Source organism: Dendrobates tinctorius, unplaced genomic scaffold (genome assembly GCF_039654945.1).
Source record: "Dendrobates tinctorius isolate UK_male_01 unplaced genomic scaffold, ASM3965494v1 ptg000296l, whole genome shotgun sequence".
NCBI classification, from domain to species: Eukaryota; Metazoa; Chordata; class Amphibia; order Anura; family Dendrobatidae; genus Dendrobates; species Dendrobates tinctorius.
This window is the reverse complement of record NW_027361963.1, coordinates 1,284,156-1,295,312: the sequence shown is the minus strand read 5'-3', so window position 1 is coordinate 1,295,312 and position 11,157 is coordinate 1,284,156. Positions and strand designations below refer to the sequence as shown.

The 11,157-nt window shown below is 52.5% G+C and overlaps 1 protein-coding gene across 1 annotated transcript in view; it reads left to right on the top strand.

The window, feature by feature from the left end:
* The first annotated feature begins 2,685 nt into the window (after positions 1-2,685).
* LOC141073071 (uncharacterized) overlaps positions 2,686-11,157 on the top strand; it is a 47,435-nt gene continuing 38,963 nt past the window's right edge. The window contains exons 1-2 of the mRNA XM_073560399.1: positions 2,686-2,792; positions 4,385-4,532. The gene's annotated coding sequence lies outside the window, so the exon portion shown is untranslated. The remainder of the gene's footprint in view (positions 2,793-4,384; positions 4,533-11,157) is intronic.

Sequence of the window (11,157 nt, the reverse complement as noted above, 5' to 3'; positions counted from 1 at the left end):
GGTGTGCTTTGGATCATTGTCATGTTGAAAGACCCAGCCACGTTTCATCTTCAATGCCTTTGCTGATGGAAGGAGGTTTTCACTCAAAATCTCACGATACATGGCCCCATTCATTCTTTCATGTACCCGGATCAGTCGTCCTGGCCCCTTTGCAGAGAAACAGCCCCAAAGCATGATGTTTCCACCACCATGCTTTACAGTAGGTATGGTGTTTGATGGATGCAACTCAGTATTCTTTTTCCTCCAAACACGACAAGTTGTGTTTCTACCAAACAGTTCCAGTTTGGTTTCATCGGACCATAGGACATTCTCCCAAAACTCCTCTGGATCATCCAAATGCTCTCTAGCAAACTTCAGACGGGCCCGGACATGTACAGGCTTAAGCAGTGGGACACGTCTGGCACTGCAGGATCTGAGTCCATGGTGGCGTAGTGTGTTACTTATGGTAGGCCTTGTTACATTGGTCCCAGCTCTCTGCAGTTCATTCACTAGGTCCCCCCGCGTGGTTCTGGGATTTTTGCTCACCGTTCTTGTGATCATTCTGACCCCACGGGGCGGGATTTTGCGTGGAGCACCAGATCGAGGGAGATTATCAGTGGTCTTGTATGTCTTCCATTTTCTAATTATTGCTCCCACAGTTGATTTCTTCACTCCAAGCTGGTTGGCTATTGCAGATTCAGTCTTCCCAGCCTGGTGCAGGGCTACAATTTTGTTTCTGGTGTCCTTTGACAGCTCTTTGGTCTTCACCATAGTGGAGTTTGGAGTCAGACTGTTTGAGGGTGTGCACAGGTGTCTTTTTATACTGATAACAAGTTTAAACAGGTGCCATTACTACAGGTAATGAGTGGAGGAAAGAGGAGACTCTTAAAGAAGAAGTTACAGGTCTGTGAGAGCCAGAAATCTTGATTGCTTGTTTCTGACCAAATACTTATTTTCCACCATAATATGCAAATAAAATGAAAAAAAAACGGACAATGTGATTTTCTGGATTTTTTTTTCTCAGTTTGTCTCCCATAGTTGAGGTCTACCTATGATGTAAATTACAGACGCCTCTCATCTTTTTAAGTGGTGGAACTTGCACTATTGCTGACTGACTAAATACTTTTTTGCCCCACTGTAGTTAGGCAACATGTATTAACCAGGCAAGCGAAACCCCGGCTTAAACTAAATTTCCAAGCCAGTTTATGCCACACAGAATAAAATAAAAAATAATTGGCGTGTATTATTATAAACGGATCAAAACGGCCAAAACTACTAACATTCAAATATGACCCGTGGGAGTCATCGGCTATAGATCTTAGATAGTCATCCATGGCAATGTACCCTTATGCGGCCTCCAAAAAGGAAAAGTGTGCCATGGGTTAGACTATTAAAGCATAATGGAAATAACCAGTAACCAGGATGTCCAAAACCTGTAAGTGACATTGAGCCCATGAAAGTCCTTAGGATTAGTGATGAGCGAACATGCTCGCCACTACTCGTTACTCACCAGAGTATCACTGTGCTCGGCGAGCACCGAGTATTTCCGGGATTACTCGGCGGGAACTCGAGTCTCCGCCCAGCATTTTTAGCAAACTTTAGACACCCAATCACAGTGCAGGGATTGTCGGCCAGGCTATGAAACGTTGCAGCCATCCTTGCTGTGGTCGTGCAGTGACTGGCTGGCCGCACAGCATCATCAGGGGTATAAGGGAGTGGACATCACCCTGCTCGGTGCATTCAGCTCCGGATTGAGAGAATGTAGGGAGAGCGGCTGTCTTGATAGGGTCAGAATTGGGCATTTATTAGTGTGGGGTCTACCATCCTAAATACTCACATCCAGCTAAGGCCTGTTTCACACTTCCGTTTTTGTGTCCGCCAAACGGATCCGTGGTAACCGCTATGGGACAAAAACGGATCCTGCAAAAAAAATAGCGGATCCGTTTTTTAACGGAAACCAACGGATTTGAAAAAACGGAAGTGTGAAACAGGCCTAAACCAACAGTCCTTCTAAGGACTAAATCCGAACCATGGAGGCTCCAGTGTTAGGCAGGCAGGGGATTGTACGTCACTGTATACACATCAGTGCAAGGCCTGCAGGCACTGTATGTGTGTATATAGAGCATTGCATACATCATATCTGTGCGTGCTGACATTTTAGCCAGTTTACAGCTTTTTTTCTCTTTTCTGCCTGGCTGCCAGTTTTGGTTAAATAAAGCAGTATTTAGGCCAAAAACAAAAAAAAACCATACAGGTAACACATTTTTTGCTGCTGAGCCGTCTACACCGGAACTTCCGGAATCTCCTCCATTCTCCTCCCGTCACCGCCGAGCCGCCTACACCGGAGCCGCCGGAATCTCCTCCATTCTCCTCCCGTCACCGCCGAGGCGTCTACACCGGAGCCGCCGGAATCTCCTCCATTCTCCTCCCGTCACAACCGAGCCGTCTACACCGGAATCTCACAGGAGACAGAACAAGGAGGCAGTGTCTGGTGCACTGCGAGGAGGGGGAGGAGCTAAGGAGACGTCTCTACAGGTCTTTCGCTTATTGTAGTTTAGTCCCGCCCCCAGGTCACATGACGGTGACGTCACCACAGGTCCTTCACCACATCTCTCCTGAGCCCCGCCCCCTGGTCACATGACGGTGACGTCACCACAGGTCCTTCTCTTCTCTCCTGAGCCCCGCCCCTGATCACATGACGGAGACGTCACCACAGGTCCTCCCGCGCTAAGTGCAGCCGCTCCGTCCCGGGTGTGCGCAGCTCGTGTTCTCTGGGGTCAGCCAGCAGCAGATTTCCGGTTCCCGCCATTCCGGTGAGATGACAGGAGGGTTTGTGGTGAATCTGTGAGAGGAGAGTGTGGGGGGAGATCAGAGCTGTTCCTGTGGAGGCTCCTGCTCCATGTGACTGCGGCTCCTCAGTGTTGGGGACGGGCAGCATTGTATGGGGGATGTGCAGCGTCTCCTCCTCACCTCACGGCCCCCGCTGGAGGTGTAGTTACCACGGTGACCGTCCCCCGCTGGAGGTGGAGTTACCACGGTGACCGTCCCCCGCTGGAGGTGGAGTTACCACGGTGACCGTCCCCCGCTGGAGGTGGAGTTACCACGGTGACTGTCCTCCGCTGGCGGTGTAGTTACCGCGGTGACCGTCCCCCACTGGAGGTGTAGTTACCACGTTGATCGTCCTCCGCTGGAGGTGTAGTTACCACGTTGACCGTCCTCCGCTGGCGGTGTAGTTACCACGGTGACCGTCCTCCGCTGGCGGTGTAGTTACCGCGGTGACCGTCCTCCGCTGGAGGTGTAGTTACCACGGTGACCGTCCTCCGCTGGTGGTGTAGTTACCGCGGTGACCGTCCTCCGCTGGAGGTGTAGTTACCACGGTGACCGTCCTCCGCTGGTGGTGTAGTTACCACGGTGACCGTCCTCCGCTGGCGGTGTAGTTACCGCGGTGACCGTCCTCCGCTGGAGGTGTAGTTACCACGGTGACCGTCCTCCGCTGGTGGTGTAGTTACCGCGGTGACCGTCCTCCGCTGGAGGTGTAGTTACCACGGTGACCGTCCTCCGCTGGAGGTGTAGTTACCGCGGTGACCGTCCTCCGCTGGCGGTGTAGTTACCGCGGTGACCGTCCTCCGCTGGAGGTGTAGTTACCACGGTGACCGTCCTCCGCTGGTGGTGTAGTTACCGCGGTGACCGTCCTCCGCTGGAGGTGTAGTTACCGCGGTGACCGTCCTCCGCTGGAGGTGTAGTTACCGCGGTGACCGTCCTCCGCTGGTGGTGTAGTTACCACGGTGACCGTCCTCCGCTGGCGGTGTAGTTACCACGGTGACCGTCCTCCGCTGGCGGTGTAGTTACCGCGGTGACCGTCCTCCGCTGGAGGTGTAGTTACCGCGGTGACCGTCCTCCGCTGGAGGTGTAGTTACCACGGTGACCGTCCTCCGCTGGAGGTGTAGTTACCACGGTGACCGTCCTCCGCTGGCGGTGTAGTTACCGCGGTGACCGTCCTCCGCTGGCGGTGTAATTACCACGTTGATCGTCCTCCGCTGGCGGTGTAGTTACCGCGGTGACCGTCCTCCGCTGGCGGTGTAGTTACCGCGATGACCGTCCTCCGCTGGCGGTGTAGTTACCGCGGTGACCGTCCTCCGCTGGCAGTGTAGTTACCGCGATGACCGTCCTCCGCTGGCGGTGTAGTTACCGCTGCGACCGTCCCCCGCTGGCGGTGTAGTTACCACGGTGACCGTCCTCCGCCTACGAGGCTGATAATGAGCGGTCAGATCGGCGGAGGAGGCCGCGATGGAGTTTTGTGGCTTTTCCTGCAGATTCTTCCTGATAAATGTTGATATTTGGGCAGAATTTAGTGATTGTCGTTCTCTCGCCCCCTGTGATTTCCATCTTCTCCTTCCTCATGAAGAAGCCGGCAGGACGAGATCCCTCCAGCTGATCCAGTGCTCATCCCTCCTCCTCCTGAATGACCCCCGAGGATGGACGAGGACAGGAATGAGACCACCAGGAGATTATTCCACTGCGCCCTGGAGATCATCTCCCTGCTGAGCGGAGAGGTAACTCCTCTACATTTCTATCAGCTTTATTGTGTTACTAGAAATAGGCCCGATGCTATTGCATCGGGAGTGCAGTGAAATGAACATCCGCCGGCGGGCAGCTCAGCCAATCAGCGGTGCCGCTTTGCTTTGGTGGGGGATTCAAATCCCCCGCCGGCTGAGTGGTGCCGCGCTGGATTTGAATGCATGCTTGGCCCTCTCACCCCCCTATCCTGGTAAGCATGGTCCCCTCACCCCCCTATCCTGGTATGCATGGTCCCCTCACCCCCCTATCCTGGTATGCATGGTCCCCTCACCCCCCAATCCTGGTATGCATGGTCCCCTCACCCCCCTATCCTGGTATGCATGGTCCCCTCACCCCCCTATCCTGGTATGCATGGTCCCCTCACCCCCCTATCCTGGGATGCATGGTCCCCTCACCCCCCTATCCTGGGATGCATGGTCCCCTCACCCCCTATCCTGGGATGCATGGTCCCCTCACCCCCCAATCCTGGTATGCATGGTCCCCTCACCCCCCAATCCTGGTATGCATGGTCCCCTCACCCCCCAATCCTGGTATGCATGGTCCCCTCACCCCCCAATCCTGGTATGCATGGTCCCCTCACCCCCCAATCCTGGTATGCATGGTCCCCTCACCCCCCAATCCTGGTATGCACGGTCCCCTCACCCCCCCTATCCTGGTATGCATGGTCCCCTCACCCCCCTATCCTGGTATGCATGGTCCTCTCACCCCCCCCCCCCTATCCTGGTATGCATGGTCCTCTCACCCCCCCTATCCTGGTATGCATGGTCCTCTCACCCCCCCCTATCCTGGTATGCATGGTCCTCTCACCCCCCCTATCCTGGTATGCATGCTACCTCTCACCCCCCTATGCTGATATGCATGCTACCTCTCACCCCCCTATGCTGATATGCATGCTACCTCTCACCCCCCTATGCTGATATGCATGCTACCTCTCACCCCCCTATCCTGGTATGCATGGGCCTCTCACCCCCCTATCCTGGTATGCATGGGCCTCTCACCCCCCTATCCTGGTATGCATGGGCCTCTCACCCCCCTAACCTGATATGCATGGTCCTCTCACCCCTATTAAACTGCACACATACAAAAAAAAAAGAACATGCATACTCACCTTTCTTCCCTGTGCTCCAGCGCTGTTCCGTTCTGCCGGAGGACGGGGAAGGAGTTCTGGAGTAGGCACATGCCCATACCGCGCTGTCCGGCCCATATTGCTGAAGGCACACTTTAAATGTGTCTTCAGTAAAATGGCGCCGGATAGTGCTATGCGCATGCGCGATTCCGACACCGCACTCCTGCCCGGTCTCCGGTGAGAAGAGAAGCGCTGCGGCAACGCTCCTCCCGGTCAGGTAAATATGTAAGTAATCCCGCGCCGCTCTTTGGCTGAGGCCAGGGGCGCAGCTTGGCGGGGGGGATTCAAATCCCGCGCGTCAACGCTCATTGACTCAGCCGGCGAGGGATTTGAATCCCGGCCACCATATCGGAATACCCATAACTTAGGTGTTCCAATATGGCGGTCGGCTCTGTCACAGCTTCTGGCCGCGGTGGATTGTGGGATAGCGACACAATCGCCGGAAGCTGTGATAGAGCCGATTGGCAATTATATAGTAGATGTGACAAGTCCGACATCGGGAAGAGGAAATCCAGAATAGAAGGAGAAGGATTCTTTACTGTAAGAGCAGGGATTCTGTGGAGCTCTCTGCCCGGAGGAGTTGTCATGGGGATTCCCTATAAAAGCTGTAGAGGGGCCGGGATGTCTGTCTGGAGTGTAATAATATTCCCGGTTATGGCCCCAGATTACTGGAGACGGTTATTGATCCCGGGATTTCTACTGATTGTCAGATCTGGAGTCGGGAAGGAATTCTTCTCCCTAAGTGTCTCTCTCCATACACTGGATTACACAATAGTGAGGAAGACACCGGGCGACTGTGTGACTCCCATCATCCATCTCCAGGAGTCAGGAGGGCGGAGCCCGGGCCCCATCACAGAGCCTCCCCCGCACTCCCGCACTCCCCGATACATGAGAGGAAGAAGAAGATCCTGGAGCTCAGCAACAAGATGATCGAGCTGCTGAGCGGAGAGGTGACTGCTGGGACATTATACAGGACTGGAGGATTCTGGGTGATGAGCGGAGAGGTGACTGCTGGGACATTATACAGGACGGCACTGGAGGATTCTGGGTGATGAGCGGAGAGGTGACTGCTGGGACATTATACAGGACGGCACTGGAGGATTCTGGGTGATGAGCGGAGAGGTGACTGCTGGGACATTATACAGGACGGCACTGGAGGATTCTGGGTGATGAGTGGAGAGGTGACTTCTGGGACATTATACAGGAGGGCACTGGAGAATTCTGGGTGATGAGTGGAGAGGTGACTGCTGGGACATTATAGAGGACGGCACTGGGGGATTCTGGGTGATGAGTGGAGAGGTGACTGCTGGGACATTATAGAGGACGGCACTGGGGGATTCTGGGTGATGAGCGGAGAGGTGACTGCTGGGACATTATACAGGACGGCACTGGAGGATTCTGGGTGATGAGCGGAGAGGTGACTGCTGGGTCATTATACAGGACGGCACTGGAGGATTCTGGGTGATGAGCTGAGAGGTGACTGCTGGGACATTATACAGGACGGCACTGGAGGATTCTGGGTGATGAGCGGAGAGGTGACTTCTGGGACACTATACAGGACGGCACTAGAGGATTCTGGGTGATGAGCGGAGAGGTGACTGCTGGGTTACTATACAGGACGGCACTAGAGGATTCTGGGTGATGAGCGGAGAGGTGACTGCTGGGACATTATACAGGACGGCACTGGAGGATTCTGGGTGATGAGCTGAGAGGTGACTGCTGGGACATTATACAGGACGGCACTGGAGGATTCTGGGTGATGAGCGGAGAGGTGACTGCTGGGACATTATGCAGACTGGAGGATTCTGGGTGATGAGCGGAGAGGTGACTGCTGGGACATTATACAGGACGGCACTGGAGGATTCTGGGTGATGAGCTGAGAGGTGACTGCTGGGACATTATACAGGACGGCACTGGAGGATTCTGGGTGATGAGCGGAGAGGTGACTGCTGGGACATTATGCAGACTGGAGGATTCTGGATGATGAGCGGAGAGGTGACTGCTGGGACATTATACAGGACGGCACTGGAGGATTCTGGGTGGTGAGCGGAGAGGTGACTGCTGGGACATTATACAGCACTGGAGGATTCTGGGTTGTGACGGTGTCGTTGTTGTCAGGTTCCTATAAGGTGTCAGGACGTCGCTGTCTATCTCTCCATGGAGGAGTGGGAGTATCTAGAAGGACACCAGGATCGGTACCAGGCCGTGATGATGGAGGAGCTCCGGCCTCTTACACCACGAGGTGAGCAGCGAGGCTCCTTGTTGGCTCCGGTGGATGTGATGACGTCTCTCCGGCGTCCTCCTATAATAGATGAGTTTTCTCCAGACTTGCTCTGGTTTTCTCTACATTTTCTCCGTCTGACAACAGCTTTCATTTACCTGATTATTTTCTTCTGATCTGTGAGTCGCGGTTTCTCCGCTGTCGTCTCGTCTTCATCAGTCTTGAGTCTTCGTTCTCTTCTTTCAGAATCTTTCTCCTTCCTTAGAGCATCGGTCACATTTTCTCTGCAGATGTCTCGTCCTTCTGTCCGTTTTCTCCTGTGAGTTCTTTCGGTCCCTAAGTCTGTTGTGGATTGTTACTCAGCAGAGTCGGGGTTAATTTACTGATGATTTTCCCCCTAATCCGCTGTCGCTCGTCCGTCCCTCAGAATCGGTGCAGTCTGAATGGCGTCATCAGTCATGGTCGACGTCAGGCTCCTCCCTCTTGGCTGACACTTGTGTCACCTTCCTTGGACTCCTCCTTCATTCTCTCTTCTTCTTTGTGACAAATCACTTTCTCCGTTCTGTGCACAAAGTCCTGGATAAATATCGGCCCCGGACCGTCCCTCAGACTTCGAGACACGAGTCGCTGTCCTGACATAAGGATGGAACGTGGTGGAGCCGATCACCCGTCAGTCTGACATGGAGGCTTTCCAGCAGTTCTCCGGCCCCGCGTCTATTCACCACTCGCTCTGCAGGCGTAGAAGCACAGAACTCTCCGTACTGGAGGAGGTTGGATCACCGCGCACTGCTCTCTATAGGGGGTAGTGTTTCTCATTGGGGAGAGTGACATTTCTGAGTACGGAGAGTTATAAGCCATGCAATGCCCCATGGGAAATAAGATATGCAAATTTCCTCTTCGCAGAGAATGGGTCTTTAGCGCGAGATGTAGGACCCAGCAATCCTAGTAGTTAATATCAATGTTTCAGTCCCATCCTGATGGGGCTAATTTCCATTTTTCCATTGTTTCCTCCCCTTCCTCAATAAGTGAGAACATCGTTATTTTCCTTACACCGATGTTAGAAATCTTTTTTTGTGGGACAAATTGTGCATTTTACCGTTTAATGTGCTGATAAACAGGAAAAAGTTCCACCTAATTTCCACGTTTATATTTGGGTTCTGTTTCTCGGCATTTATAGGGCACTAAGAGCGACCTCGCTGCGATTTTCCAGGTCAGTGCAGTCACTGCGATTCCAAACTTGTGGAATATTTTTAGAATATATTTTATGATTTATAATATTCAGCCCTTTCCCTGAGACCCATCACTTTATCTTCCGTTATCGGAGCTCTCTGACTGTTTCTCTTCTTGAATGGCGCGCTGACCTCTTATTGGTGCCATTTTGGGGGCATCTGTGACCTTTTTGATCGCTGTGCTTGTATTGCATTTTTGGGGAGGTGTTCTTCATGCTCTGAATTTTCTTTCTTATGGTGTTTATGTGACAATGACAAATATGTTTGATACTTTTTTTTTTGTTCTCATTTTGGGAGACAAAGTAAAACTAATGGGGACTTCAACCTGAGATCTTATTCATACCGGGCTTCATAGGAAAGCCTTGGCGGCAGAGACGGGTCTTCTCCAGGCCCCTGGCGGTCACAGCAAAGCTTTGTTGGACTGCTGTGATTTAGTGACTGACTGACAGGAGAATGGGACACCCAACCACATAAAGGGAACATGTCATGTAAAGTAACATTAACCTTCAGACATGGGGTTAACCTGCAGGTTAATAATCTTTTGAACTTGCCTGGCTCCTGCACTGAGAGCCCCTCTGCCAGGAGGAAATTAACTTTATTCCCCCCGGCAGCGTTCGACTTCCAGCCATAGAGGTTCGGCCGGTGTGGCTTCAGTGACCGACCCCTCAGTGTACAATGATCAGCAGCTGAATCTGCGCCCTGGCACTGACTGACAGCCGGCTCTAATGAGGAGCCCTAACGCTGAGCCGGCTGTCAGTCAGTGCTGGGGGCACGGTAACAGCTGCCGCTCTCTATACACTGAGCCGTGACTGTAGCTGCACTGGCTGCAACTCTGACTGAAAGCCAAACGCTGCCACGTGGAATAAGGTTCAATTCTTCCCATCAGCGGGGCTCTCAGTGCTGACACCGGGCAGGTTTAAAATGCTATTAACTTGCAGATTAACCCCATATTTGCAGATTAATAGCATTGTTTTACTTAACAAGTTCCCTTTAAATAGCGCTATCAGCCGCAGTGAAGTGGCTAAATGGCAGCAATCGGACCTCGATCCACATACGCGCACCTGGCATCCTCCATGCATGAACCCAAAATATAAGGAAGGGGTTAACGAGCCTTATAACATGACGTCAGAATGCACGGGACGGCGGTTCTAGCCTCAAGAGTTGAATGACAGCAAGATTTTAGGCGCTTCGCTCTTCTTCTTCATGGGGTCTGATCAGAATGTCTTCTCCAAACTACTTAAGTGGGATGGTGACGCAGGTGTTGGCCCTGCAGGGACATCGGGCCGCACAATGATGGTAATAATCAGTGTAAGTCTCCAGTAAAGGGTTGTTCGTTCAGTAGAATATGTGTTATGGGGCTTTTCTGTGGAATCTGAGCAGACAATCTCTCCTTGGCTCCCCGTGTACATCAGTCAGCGCCCATGACCTCGGTGTCTGCTCTCTAGTGTCCTTCCTACACATTGATAGGCACTTTCCTCCTTAATAGTCAAACTCGGAACTTTCCGCGCACTTGCTGCCTATTTTAGTGTTTATATCGAGGGAATGTTGAGATTTATCTCTGTTTAAAGAAGAATTAAAACGCAGTAACTCGTCTTTTAATAAGAGGATGTCAGGTTCTCTCATCTTAGTGATCCCAGAGAATTCTGTACAGGAGGGAGGCCGTGTCCTCATGGTGATCTCATGAGCTCTCAGAAAACAATCCTGGTAAATAGTAACCGTCCTTCCCCCAATCTCCATTACGTGAATTAGGAAAGAAGAAACCGCTGGATAGAAATGTGGATCTTTCTCCAGCTCCTCTGTGGATCCTTCCCTGGTGGAGGGAAACTTGGAGAAGTTGTGTTTCTTAGTGCGGCTCCTCCATCTGACTGACGAGGGTCTTCTCTGTCCCTCTCCTCAGGGTCCTCATCCTCCGGGTGCAGAGCAGAGAGCATTAGGCTTTAGCATAACTGATTATCACTTCATACTTGGGGCCACAATGTGCTGGGACCTCGGTACCGGTGGTGAGGACCACAACAATGTAATTT